The sequence below is a fragment of the Dendropsophus ebraccatus genome, chromosome 3, assembly GCF_027789765.1.
Source record: "Dendropsophus ebraccatus isolate aDenEbr1 chromosome 3, aDenEbr1.pat, whole genome shotgun sequence".
Classification (NCBI taxonomy): Eukaryota; Metazoa; Chordata; class Amphibia; order Anura; family Hylidae; genus Dendropsophus; species Dendropsophus ebraccatus.
Window position 1 is genome coordinate 198920979 of NC_091456.1, and position 14793 is coordinate 198935771.

At 38.6% G+C, this 14793-nt stretch overlaps 1 protein-coding gene across 2 annotated transcripts in view; it reads left to right on the forward strand.

Annotated features, from left to right (window-relative positions):
- Window positions 1–14793, forward strand: part of CNTFR (ciliary neurotrophic factor receptor) — a 391711-nt gene that overhangs the window by 151840 nt on the left and 225078 nt on the right. The gene's annotated exons all lie outside the window — the stretch shown is intronic.

Below are 14793 nucleotides of genomic sequence, written 5' to 3' on the forward strand. Positions count from 1 at the left end.
GATAGATAGATAGGAGATAGATAGATAGATAGATAGATAGATAGATAGATAGGAGATAGATAGATAGATAGATAGATAGGAGATAGATAGATAGATAGATAGATAGATAGGAGATAGAGAGATAGATAGGAGATAGGAGATAGAGAGATAGATAGATAGATAGGAGATAGATAGGAGATAGATAGATAGATAGATAGATAGATAGATAGATAGGAGATAGATAGGAGATAGATAGATAGGAGATAGATAGATAGATAGATAGATAGATAGATAGATAGATAGATAGGAGATAGAGAGATAGATAGATAGATAGGAGATAGATAGGAGATAGATAGATAGATAGATAGATAGATAGATAGGAGATAGATAGGAGATAGATAGGAGATAGATAGGAGATAGATAGGAGATAGATAGGAGATAGATAGATAGGAGATAGATAGAAGATAGATAGAAGATAGATAGATAGGAGATAGATAGAAGATAGATAGAAGATAGATAGAAGATAGATAGAAGATAGATAGATAGGAGATAGATAGATAGATAGGAGATAGATAGATAGATAGGAGATAGATAGATAGATAGATAGGAGATAGATAGGAGATAGATAGATAGGAGATAGATAGATAGATAGATAGGAGATAGATAGATAGATAGATAGATAGATAGATAGATAGATAGATAGGAGATAGATAGGAGATAGATAGATAGATAGGAGATAGATAGATAGGAGATAGATAGATAGATAGATAGGAGATAGATAGATAGGAGATAGGTAGATAGATAGATAGATAGATAGATAGATAGATAGATAGGAGATAGATAGATAGGAGATAGATAGATAGATAGGAGATAGATAGATAGGAGATAGATAGATAGATAGGAGATAGATAGATAGGAGATAGATAGATAGATAGATAGATAGATAGATAGATAGATAGGAGATAGATAGATAGATAGATAGATAGATAGATAGGAGATAGATAGATAGATAGGAGATAGATAGATAGGAGATAGATAGATAGATAGATAGATAGATAGGAGATAGATAGATAGATAGATAGATAGGAGATAGATAGATAGATAGATAGATAGATAGATAGATAGATAGATAGGAGATAGATAGATAGATAGATAGATAGATAGGAGATAGATAGATAGGAGATAGATAGATAGATAGGAGATAGATAGATAGATAGATAGATAGGAGATAGATAGATAGATAGGAGATAGATAGATAGATAGATAGATAGATAGATAGATAGATAGGAGATAGATAGATAGGAGATAGATAGATAGATAGATAGGAGATAGATAGATAGGAGATAGATAGATAGATAGATAGATAGATAGATAGATAGATAGGAGATAGATAGATAGGAGATAGATAGATAGATAGATAGATAGATAGATAGATAGATAGGAGATAGATAGATAGATAGATAGGAGATAGATAGATAGGAGATAGATAGATAGGAGATAGATAGGAGATAGATAGATAGATAGATAGATAGATAGATAGATAGATAGGAGATAGATAGATAGATGTGAGTGTGGGCGTAGTTGGCCGTTGCTGAGCTCCGCACTCCTGTCCGTCATGTAGACTCCGGTTCACTCCTTGGCGGCGGCGCTGATGTTGAGAAGTCAATAAGTAATTTAGTAAATAGTGTAAATGTCTGAGCGGATCTTTAATCATGCGTATGGGTTCGGCCTCCCCGGGACCCCCGGCCATTACACTGATTAGGTGGGGTAGATGGGGGCATGTGCGGCTGACCATTGGTCTCTTGGTGTCTGTATGGAGCGGTTATGGGGGCACAGACAGGCCTTTACAATCTCGGTTTATTACATGTAACACCAATGTCTACTGCTTGTCACATGGACGGATGTGTATGAAGCTGAGATATAGGGAGATGTATGATCAGGCAGCAGACAAGTCACTGGATATGAGGGGCTGCTGGCTTTTTGGTGGATCCTCCTCTCTGTCCTGTTATTCCGGGGATCCCCCTCTCGGTCCTTTTATTCCGGGGATCCCCCTCTCGGTTCTGTTATTCCGGGGATCCCCCTCTCGGTCCTGTTATTTCGGGGAACCCCGGAATAACAGGACCGAGAGGGGGATCCCCGAAATAACAGGACCGAGAGGGGGATCCCCGGAATAAAAGGACCCAGAGGGGATCCCCAAAATAACAGGACCGAGAGAGGGATCCCCGGAATAACAGAACCGAGAGGGGGATCCCCAAAATAACAGGACCGAGAGAGGGATCCCCGGAATAACAGAACCGAGAGGGGGATCCCCGGAATAAAAGGACCGAGAGGGGGATCCCCGGAATAACAGGACCGAGAGGGGGATCCCCGAAATAACAGGACCGAGATCCCCCTCTCTGTCCTGTTATTCCGGGAATCCCTCTTTCAGTCCTGTTAGTCCGGGGATCCCCTCTCGGTCCTGTTATTCCAGGGATCCCCCCTCTTGGTCCTGTTATTCCAGGGATCCCCCCTCTTGGTCTCTACGACAGCAGCTTTTCGGGATGTAACCACAACATCTGTATCAGTGATATGTTATACAGTATATACCCAGTGTACATATATAAACAGCCCGGATTACCAATCCTGCAATCCTGAAAAAGCCTTTCTCATCACATTGTGCTTCCTAAAGTTAAGAGAGATTTCCTGAGAGAGAGAGAGAAAAAGAGAGAGAGAGCAAGAAAGAGGGAGAGAGCAGGAGAGATTACATGTAGGAAAAAGAAAGAGATCTGAAGAGCAAGAGAGGAAGAGAGCAGAAGACAAACAAGAGAGCAGGAGATGGTGAGCAAGAGAGAAAGAGAGAAGATGGTGAGCAAGAGAGGAAGAGAGCAGGAGATGGTGAGCAAGAGAGAAAGAGAGAAGATGGTGAGCAAGAGAGGAAGAGAGCAGGAGATGGTGAGCAAGAGAGAAAGAGAGAAGATGGTGAGCAAGAGAGAAAGAGAGCAGGAGATGGTGAGCAAGAGAGAAAGAGAGAAAGAGAGCAGGAGATAGTGAGAGAAAGAGCAGGAGATGGTGAGCAAGAGAGAAAGAGAGAAAGAGAGGAGGAGATGGTGAGAAAGAGAGCAGGAGATGGTGAGCAAGAGAGAAAGAGAGCAGGAGATGGTGAGCAAGAGAGAAAGAGAGCAGGAGATGTGAGCAAGAGAGAAAGAGAGCAGGAGATGGTGAGCAAGAGAGAAAGAGAGCAGGAGATGGTGAGCAAGAGAGAAAGAGAGCAGGAGATGGTGAGCAAGAGAGAAAGAGAGCAGGAGATGGTGAGCAAGAGAGAAAGAGCAGGAGATTGTGAGCAAGAGAGAAAGAGAGGAGGAGATGGTGAGAAAGAGAGCAGGAGATGGTGAGCAAGAGAGAAAGAGAGCAGGAGATGGTGAGCAAGAGAGAAAGAGAGCAGGAGATGGTGAGCAAGAGAGAAAGAGAGCAGGAGATGGTGAGCAAGAGAGAAAGAGCAGGAGATGGTGAGCAAGAGAGAAAGAGAGCAGGAGATGGTGAGCAAGAGAGAAAGAGAGGAGGAGGTGTCAGCAAGAGAGAAAGAGAGGAGAAAATGTGAACAAGAGAGGAAGAGAGCAGAAGACGCACAACAGAGCAGGAGGTGTAAACAAGAGAGAAAGAGCAGGAGATGGTGAGCAAGAGAGCAGGAGATGGCGAGCAAGAGAGAAAGAGAGCAGGAGATGGTGAGCAAGAGAGAAAGAGAGCAGGAGATGGTGAGCAAGAGAGAAAGAGAGGAGGAGGTGTCAGCAAGAGAGAAAGAGAGCAGGAGATGGTGAGCAAGAGAGAAAGAGAGCAGGAGAAGGTGAGCAAGAGAGAAAGAGCAGGAGAAGGTGAGCAAGAGAGAAAGAGAGGAGGAGATGGTGAGTAAGAGAGAAAGAGCAGGAGATGGTGAGTAAGAGAGAAAGAGCAGGAGATGGTGAGTAAGAGAGAAAGAGCAGGAGATGGTGAGTAAGAGAGAAAGAGCAGGAGATGGTGAGCAAGAGAGAAAGAGAGCAGGAGATGGTGAGAAAGAGAGGAAGAGAGCAGGAGATGGTGAGCAAGAGAGAAAGAGCAGGAGATGGTGAGCAAGAGAGAAAGAGAGCAGGAGATGGTGAGCAAGAGAGAAAGAGCAGGAGAAGGTGAGCAAGAGAGAGAGAGAGCAGGAAAGAGAGCAAAGAGTGAGCAAAAGCAGTGAAGAAAGTCTGAACACTTATGGGGGTCTCCATGGTGCTGTCAGGTGACGGGGGAGACAACATCTATCTGTCCTTTTATCAGGTCACCTCCAGTCCTATCTACAGCTGTAGTCACATGCTGATGATTTCAGATTTGATGATAGTCATTGCAGCGCGCTGCGATATACCGAACCAGAAATCAGTGGTTAGGAGAGGCTGCAGACAACGGATGGGTTATCTGGGTAATGATCGACATCTCCCCTGAATCCTGCGTCACCCCTGAATTCTTCATCTCCACTGATTTCTGCGTCTCTCCTGATTTCTGCGTCTCTCCTGATTTCTGCATGTCTCCTGATTTCGGCGTTTCTCCTGATTTCTGTGTCTATTCTAAATGCTGCATCTCTCCTGATTTCTGCATCTCTCCTGATTTCTGCGTCTTTCCTGATTTCTGCGTCTCTCCTGATTTCTGCGTCTCTCCTGATTTCTGCGTCTCTCCTGATTTCTGCGTCTCTCCTGATTTCTGCGTCTTTCCTGATTTCTGCGTCTCTCCTGATTTCTACGTCTCTCCTGATTTCTACGTCTCTCCTGATTTCTGCATCTCTCCTGATTTCTGCTTCTCTCCTGATTTCTGCATGTCTCCTGATTTCTGCATGTCTCCTGATTTCTGCATGTCTCCTGATTTCTGCATCTCTCCTGATTTCTGCATCTCTCCTGATTTCTGCATCTCTCCTGATTTCTGCGTCTCTCCTTATTTCTGCGTCTCCCCTGATTTCTGTGTCTCCCCTGATTTCTGCATCTCTTCTGATATCTGCGTCTCTCCTGATTTCTGCGTCTCTCCTGATTTCTGCTTCTCCCCTGATTTATGCGTCTCCCCTGATTTATGCGCCTTTCCTGATTTCTGCCTCTCTCCTGATTTCTGCATCTCTCCTGATTTCTGCATCTCTCCTGATTTCTGTGTCTATTTTAAATGCTGCAGCTCTCCTGATTTCTGCATCTCTGCTGATTTCTGCGTCTCCCCTGATTTCTGCGTCTCCCCTGATTTCTGCGTCTCCCCTGATTTCTGCGCCTTTCCTGATTTCTGCGTCTCTCCTGATTTCTGCATGTCTCCTGATTTCTGGATCTCCACTGATTTCTGGGTCTCTCCTGATTTCTGCATCTCTCCTGATTTCTGCTTCTCTCCTGATTTCTGCATCTCTCCTGATTTCTGCGTCTCTCCTTATTTCTGCGTCTCCCCTGATTTCTGCGTCTCCCCTGATTTCTGCATCTATTCTGATATCTGCGTCTCTCCTGATTTCTGCGTCTCCCCTGATTTCTGCTTCTCCCCTGATTTCTGCGTCTCCCCTGATTTCTGCGCCTTTCCTGATTTCTGCCTCTCTCCTGATTTCTGCCTCTCTCCTGATTTCTGCCTCTCTCCTGATTTCTGCATCTCTCCTGATTTCTGCATCTCTCCTGATTTCTGCATCTCTCCTGATTTCTGTGTCTATTTTAAATGCTGCAGCTCTCCTGATTTCTGCATCTCTTCTGATTTCTGTGTCTCTCCTAATTTCTGCATGTCTGCTGATTTCTGCGTCTCCCCTGATTTCTGCGTCTCCCCTGATTTCTGCGCCTTTCCTGATTTCTGCATCTCTCCTGATTTCTGCATGTCTCCTGATTTCTGCATCTCCACTGATTTCTGGGTCTCTCCTGATTTCTGCGTCTCTCCTGTTTCTACGTCCCTCCTGATTTCTGTGTCTCTCCTAATTTATGCAGGTCTCCTGATTTCTGCGTCTCTCCTGATTTCTGCATGTCTCCTGATTTCTGCGTCTCTCCTGATTTCTGCATCTATTCTAAATGCTGCAGCTCTTCTGAATTCAGTATCGACTGCGATCAAACGTTTCTGGAGTCTTGAAAGAGTTAATAGGCAGGACTGATAGGGGAGACGGAGGGTGGATAATGGAATAAATGGGCTCCTCAGCTTAAACAGATTATAGGCTGAAATGGCAGGAGACCCGGCGCGCGGCTCGCTGCACGCAATTTATCATTCACCTAATTGCCGGTACATTAAAACATTCCGAACAGGAAGGAAGGGTCGGAGCTGGAGCAGAGAGATCCGGGCCGGGGCCAGAAGGGAAATGGGAAAACAGAGTCTGTGAAAATCATCCACCATGTGTGTCCTCAAGGACACAATCCCCAGTGTAGTTCTTCTTACATGGGACTGCTGGATGGAACATCAATCATGTGCTGATGCCAGAAACATGATACGGTATATCTCATAACCAAGGAAAGTGACTTTGCTGAGATCATTCGTACATCTCATGACAGGCTGCCAGTTACCACCTGATAAGTCCCTCAGCAGCACAGAGTATTTCAGTAGAGGATTGTGTTCATCCCAAGAGATCAACATCATAAAAGGAGGGCAGCACACCAGTGGCACAGAGTATTTCAGGAAAGGAGCAAGCTCATTGTGTCCTATCTATCTATCTATCTATCTATCTATCTATCTATCTATCATCTATCTATCTCCTATCTATCTATCTATCTATCTATCTATCTATCTATCTATCTATCTATATCTCCTATCTATCTCCTATCTATCTATCTATCTATCTATCTATCTATCTATCTATCTATCTATCTATCTTCTATCTATCTATCTCCTATCCATCTATCTCCTATCTATCTATCTCCTATCTATCTATCTATCTATCTCCTATCTATCTCCTATCTATCTATCTCCTATCTATCTATCTTCTATCTCCTATCTATCTATCTATCTATCTATCTATCTATCTATCTCCTATCTATCTATCTATCTATCTATCTATCTATCTATCTATCTATCTCCTATCTATCTCCTATCTATCTCCTATCTATCTATCTATCTATCTCCTATCTATCTATCTATCTCCTATCTATCTATCTATCTATCTATCTATCTATCTATCTCCTATCTATCTATCTATCTATCTATCTATCTATCTCCTATCTATCTATCTATCTATCTATCTATCTATCTATCTATCTCCTATCTATCTCCTATCTATCTATCTCCTATCTATCTATCTATCTATCTATCTATCTCCTATCTATCTATCTCCTATCTATCTATCTCCTATCTATCTATCTATCTATCTATCTATCTCCTATCTATCTATCTCCTATCTATCTATCTATCTATCTATCTATCTATCTATATCCTATCTATCTATCTATCTATCTATCTATCTATCTATCTATCTCCTATCTATCTATCTCCTATCTATCTATCTATCTATCTATCTCCTATCTATCTATCTCCTATCTATCTATCTATCTATCTATCTATCTATCTATCTCCTATCTATCTCCTATCTATCTATCTATCTATCTATCTATCTATCTATCTATCTCCTATCTATCTATCTATCTATCTATCTCCTATCTATCTCCTATCTATCTATCTATCTATCTATCTATCTCCTATCTATCTATCTATCTATCTATCTCCTATCTATCTATCTATCTATCTATCTATCTATCTATCTATCTATCTCCTATCTATCTATCTATCTATCTATCTCCTATCTATCTATCTATCTCCTATCTATCTATCTATCTATCTATCTATCTATCTATCTATCTCCTATCTATCATCTATCTATCTATCTCCTATCTATCTATCTATCTCCTATCTATCTATCTATCTATCTATCTCCTATCTATCTATCTATCTATCTATCTATCTCCTATCTATCTCCTATCTATCTCCTATCTATCTATCTCCTATCTATCTATCTATCTCCTATCTATCTCCTATCTATCTCCTATCTATCTATCTATCTATCTATCTCCTATCTATCTCCTATCTATCTATCTCCTATCTATCTATCTATCTATCTATCTATCTATCTATCTATCTATCTCCTATCTATCTATCTATCTATCTCCTATCTATCTATCTATCTCCTATCTATCTCCTATCTATCTATCTATCTATCTATCTATCTATCTATCTATCTATCTATCTATCTCCTATCTATCTCCTATCTATCTATCTATCTATCTATCTATCTATCTCCTATCTATCTATCTATCTATCTATCTATCTATCTCCTATCTATCTCCTATCTATCTATCTATCTATCTATCTATCTATCTCCTATCTATCTATCTATCTATCTATCTATCTCCTATCTATCTATCTATCTATCTATCTATCTCCTATCTATCTATCTATCTATCTCCTATCTATCTATCTATCTCCTATCTATCTATCTCCTATCTATCTATCTATCTCCTATCTATCTATCTCCTATCTATCTCCTATCTATCTATCTATCTATCTATCTCCTATCTATCTCCTATCTATCTCCTATCTATCTATCTCCTATCTATCTATCTATCTATCTATCTATCTATCTATCTATCTCCTATCTATCTATCTATCTATCTCCTATCTATCTATCTATCTCCTATCTATCTCCTATCTATCTATCTATCTATCTCCTATCTATCTATCTATCTATCTATCTCCTATCTATCTCCTATCTATCTATCTATCTCCTATCTATCTCCTATCTATCTATCTATCTATCTATCTCCTATCTATCTATCTATCTATCTATCTATCTATCTATCTATCTATCTATCTCCTATCTATCTCCTATCTATCTATCTATCTATCTATCTATCTATCTATCTATCTATCTATCTCCTATCTATCTATCTATCTATCTATCTCCTATCTATCTATCTATCTATCTATCTCCTATCTATCTATCTATCTATCTATCTCCTATCTATCTATCTATCTCCTATCTATCTATCTATCTATCTATCTATCTATCTCCTATCTATCTATCTATCTATCTATCTCCTATCTATCTCCTATCTATCTCCTATCTATCTATCTCCTATCTATCTATCTATCTCCTATCTATCTATCTCCTATCTATCTCCTATCTATCTATCTATCTATCTATCTATCTATCTATCTATCTATCTCCTATCTATCTCCTATCTATCTCCTATCTATCTATCTCCTATCTATCTATCTATCTATCTATCTATCTATCTATCTATCTATCTATCTATCTCCTATCTATCTATCTATCTATCTCCTATCTATCTATCTATCTCCTATCTATCTCCTATCTATCTATCTATCTATCTATCTATCTATCTATCTATCTATCTATCTCCTATCTATCTCCTATCTATCTATCTATCTATCTATCTCCTATCTATCTATCTATCTATCTATCTCCTATCTATCTCCTATCTATCTATCTATCTATCTATCTATCTATCTCCTATCTATCTATCTATCTATCTATCTCCTATCTATCTATCTATCTATCTATCTATCTATCTATCTATCTATCTATCTCCTATCTATCTATCTATCTATCTATCTCCTATCTATCTATCTATCTATCTCCTATCTATCTATCTCCTATCTATCTATCTATCTCCTATCTATCTATCTCCTATCTATCTCCTATCTATCTATCTATCTATCTATCTATCTATCTATCTATCTATCTATCTCCTATCTATCTCCTATCTATCTCCTATCTATCTATCTCCTATCTATCTATCTATCTATCTATCTATCTATCTATCTATCTATCTATCTCCTATCTATCTATCTATCTATCTATCTCCTATCTATCTATCTCCTATCTATCTCCTATCTATCTATCTATCTCCTATCTATCTATCTATCTATCTATCTCCTATCTATCTCCTATCTATCTATCTATCTATCTATCTATCTATCTATCTATCTCCTATCTATCTATCTATCTATCTATCTATCTCCTATCTATCTCCTATCTATCTATCTATCTATCTATCTATCTATCTATCTATCTATCTCCTATCTATCTATCTATCTATCTATCTATCTATCTCCTATCTATCTATCTATCTATCTCCTATCTATCTATCTATCTATCTATCTATCTATCTCCTATCTATCTATCTATCTCCTATCTATCTATCTATCTATCTATCTATCTATCTATCTATCTATCTATCTATCTCCTATCTATCATCTATCTATCTCCTATCTATCTATCTATCTATCTCCTATCTATCTATCTATCTATCTATCTATCTATCTATCTATCTATCTATCTCCTATCTATCTATCTATCTATCTATCTATCTATCTATCTCCTATCTATCTCCTATCTATCTCCTATCTATCTATCTCCTATCTATCTATCTATCTCCTATCTATCTATCTCCTATCTATCTCCTATCTATCTATCTATCTATCTATCTCCTATCTATCTCCTATCTATCTCCTATCTATCTATCTCCTATCTATCTATCTATCTATCTATCTATCTATCTATCTATCTATCTCCTATCTATCTATCTATCTATCTATCTATCTCCTATCTATCTATCTATCTCCTATCTATCTCCTATCTATCTATCTATCTCCTATCTATCTATCTATCTATCTATCTCCTATCTATCTCCTATCTATCTATCTATCTATCTCCTATCTATCTATCTATCTCCTATCTATCTCCTATCTATCTATCTATCTCCTATCTATCTATCTATCTATCTATCTCCTATCTATCTCCTATCTATCTATCTATCTATCTCCTATCTATCTATCTATCTCCTATCTATCTATCTATCTATCTATCTATCTATCTATCTATCTATCTATCTATCTATCTCCTATCTATCTATCTATCTATCTATCTATCTCCTATCTATCTATCTATCTATCTATCTATCTATCTATCTCCTATCTATCTCCTATCTATCTATCTCCTATCTATCTATCTATCTATCTATCTATCTCCTATCTATCTATCTCCTATCTATCTATCTCCTATCTATCTATCTCCTATCTATCTATCTATCTATCTATCTCCTATCTATCTATCTATCTATCTATCTATCTCCTATCTATCTATCTCCTATCTATCTATCTATCTATCTATCTATCTATCTATCTATATCCTATCTATCTATCTATCTATCTATCTATCTATCTATCTATCTATCTATCTCCTATCTATCTATCTCCTATCTATCTATCTATCTATCTATCTCCTATCTATCTATCTCCTATCTATCTATCTATCTATCTATCTATCTATCTATCTATCTCCTATCTATCTCCTATCTATCTATCTATCTATCTATCTATCTATCTATCTATCTATCTCCTATCTATCTATCTATCTATCTATCTCCTATCTATCTCCTATCTATCTATCTATCTATCTATCTATCTCCTATCTATCTATCTATCTATCTATCTCCTATCTATCTATCTATCTCCTATCTATCTCCTATCTATCTATCTATCTCCTATCTATCTATCTATCTATCTATCTCCTATCTATCTCCTATCTATCTATCTATCTATCTCCTATCTATCTATCTATCTCCTATCTATCTCCTATCTATCTATCTATCTCCTATCTATCTATCTATCTATCTATCTATCTCCTATCTATCTCCTATCTATCTATCTATCTATCTCCTATCTATCTATCTATCTCCTATCTATCTATCTATCTATCTATCTATCTATCTATCTATCTCCTATCTATCTATCTATCTATCTATCTATCTATCTCCTATCTATCTATCTATCTATCTATCTATCTATCTCCTATCTATCTCCTATCTATCTATCTCCTATCTATCTATCTATCTATCTATCTATCTATCTCCTATCTATCTATCTCCTATCTATCTATCTCCTATCTATCTATCTATCTATCTATCTATCTCCTATCTATCTATCTCCTATCTATCTATCTATCTATCTATCTATCTATATCCTATCTATCTATCTATCTATCTATCTATCTATCTCCTATCTATCTATCTCCTATCTATCTATCTATCTATCTATCTCCTATCTATCTATCTCCTATCTATCTATCTATCTATCTATCTATCTATCTCCTATCTATCTCCTATCTATCTATCTATCTATCTATCTATCTATCTATCTATCTATCTATCTCCTATCTATCTATCTATCTATCTATCTATCTATCTCCTATCTATCTCCTATCTATCTATCTATCTATCTATCTATCTCCTATCTATCTATCTATCTATCTATCTCCTATCTATCTATCTATCTATCTATCTATCTATCTATCTATCTATATCCTATCTATCTATCTATCTATCTATCTATCTATCTCCTATCTATCTATCTATCTCCTATCTATCTATCTATCTATCTATCTATCTCCTATCTATCATCTATCTATCTATCTCCTATCTATCTATCTATCTCCTATCTATCTATCTATCTATCTATCTATCTCCTATCTATCTATCTATCTATCTATCTATCTCCTATCTATCTCCTATCTATCTCCTATCTATCTATCTCCTATCTATCTATCTATCTCCTATCTATCAAATCAAATCAAATCAAATCAAAAAAGCTTTATTGGCAGGTCCAAGTTACACATTAGCATTGCCAAAGCATGGGGAGAATAGGGAGTTGAGGAAATGGGATTCACCCGGGGTCGGTGTACAGGGGTTCATGATGTATCATGATGGTGGGGGGGGGGAATACATTCAGGGTCGGGGTATCGGAGTCCATGACCTATCGGGGTTGGGGTATCGGAGTCCATGACGTATCACGCTCCTCTCAGTCTATGGCAGGCAGTGACGTATTGTGCCACTATAGTCGCTGTGGTCTCTTCTTCTCCCAGCAGGATGGGTAGTTTCTCTTCCTCCTCCATGGTGGAGAAGCCTGGGAGGAGGTTGGAGAGTCTCCTATAGTGAGTGTCCCTCACTGCTGAGTATTTGGAGCAGTGTAGCAGGAAGTGGGCCTCATCCTCCACGGCCTCCTGGTCGCACTGCTGGCACAGTCGGCTCTCCCTGGGGATGTAGCTCTGTCGGTGCCGCCCAGTTTCAATGGCCAGGTTGTGGGCGCTCAGTCTGTAGCGGCTCAGGATCTTCCGGTCTCTGGGGTTGGGAAGCTCCTCCAGATATGGGGCCAGTCTATACTCCCTCTGCAGGCTCTGGTACACGGCCAGCTTCTGGGATGCCCTGACCTCCTCTCTCCATTCTTGGACGTAGTCTTCTTGTCTCCTGGTTATTATGTTCCTGATCCCGGCTTTTGTGAGCTGGTATGGTGGGATTGTCTGGTTGGGCTGGGTTCCAGAGGGTATGTTTTGGGGCTCTGCTTTGCCTGGGGCCCCTTGGTGTAGCAAGGCTTTATGGTGATAGGAACCTTCACTACTACCATGTAGGTGACCCCAGAATGACAGCGCCCTCTTCTGGATAGTTAGGTGTAGGGGGAATCTGCCCAGCTCTGCTCTACAGGCACAGTTAGAGGTGCTCCGATGGACCTGGAGGAGATGCTTACAGAACTCCAAATGGAAGATTTCCGTTGGGCTGGAATCCCATTTTGACCAGTCGGGGTATGTGTGAGGACCCCAGACCTCGCTGCCATACAGGAGAATTGGTGCAATAATGGAGTCAAAGATTTTAAGCCAAACCCTGACAGGTGGCTTAAGGTGGTAGAATTGTCTTCTGATGGTGTAGAAGGTTTTGCAGGCTTTGTCTCTCAGCATCTCGATGGCAGATTTGAAGCTCCCCGTCTGTTCTATTATCAGGCCCAGGTAGGTGTAGCTGCTGGTGGCTGTAAGGGGCTGGTTGTGTAGCGTGAAGGTAGGGGACCCGGCTGACTTTGTTTTCCTTCTCCTATCTATCTCCTATCTATCTATCTATCTATCTATCTCCTATCTATCTCCTATCTATCTCCTATCTATCTATCTCCTATCTATCTATCTATCTATCTATCTATCTATCTATCTATCTATCTCCTATCTATCTATCTATCTATCTCCTATCTATCTATCTATCTCCTATCTATCTCCTATCTATCTATCTATCTATCTATCTCCTATCTATCTCCTATCTATCTATCTATCTATCTATCTATCTATCTCCTATCTATCTATCTATCTATCTATCTATCTATCTATCTATCTATCTATCTCCTATCTATCTCCTATCTATCTATCTATCTATCTATCTATCTATCTCCTATCTATCTATCTATCTATCTATCTCCTATCTATCTATCTATCTATCTATCTATCTCCTATCTATCTATCTATCTATCTCCTATCTATCTATCTATCTCCTATCTATCTATCTCCTATCTATCTATCTATCTCCTATCTATCTATCTCCTATCTATCTCCTATCTATCTATCTATCTATCTATCTCCTATCTATCTCCTATCTATCTCCTATCTATCTATCTCCTATCTATCTATCTATCTATCTATCTATCTATCTATCTATCTATCTATCTCCTATCTATCTATCTATCTATCTCCTATCTATCTATCTATCTCCTATCTATCTCCTATCTATCTATCTATCTATCTCCTATCTATCTATCTATCTATCTATCTCCTATCTATCTCCTATCTATCTATCTATCTCCTATCTATCTCCTATCTATCTATCTATCTATCTATCTCCTATCTATCTATCTATCTATCTATCTATCTATCTATCTATCTATCTATCTATCTCCTATCTATCTCCTATCTATCTATCTATCTATCTATCTATCTATCTATCTCCTATCTATCTATCTATCTATCTATCTCCTATCTATCTATCTATCTATCTATCTCCTATCTATCTATCTATC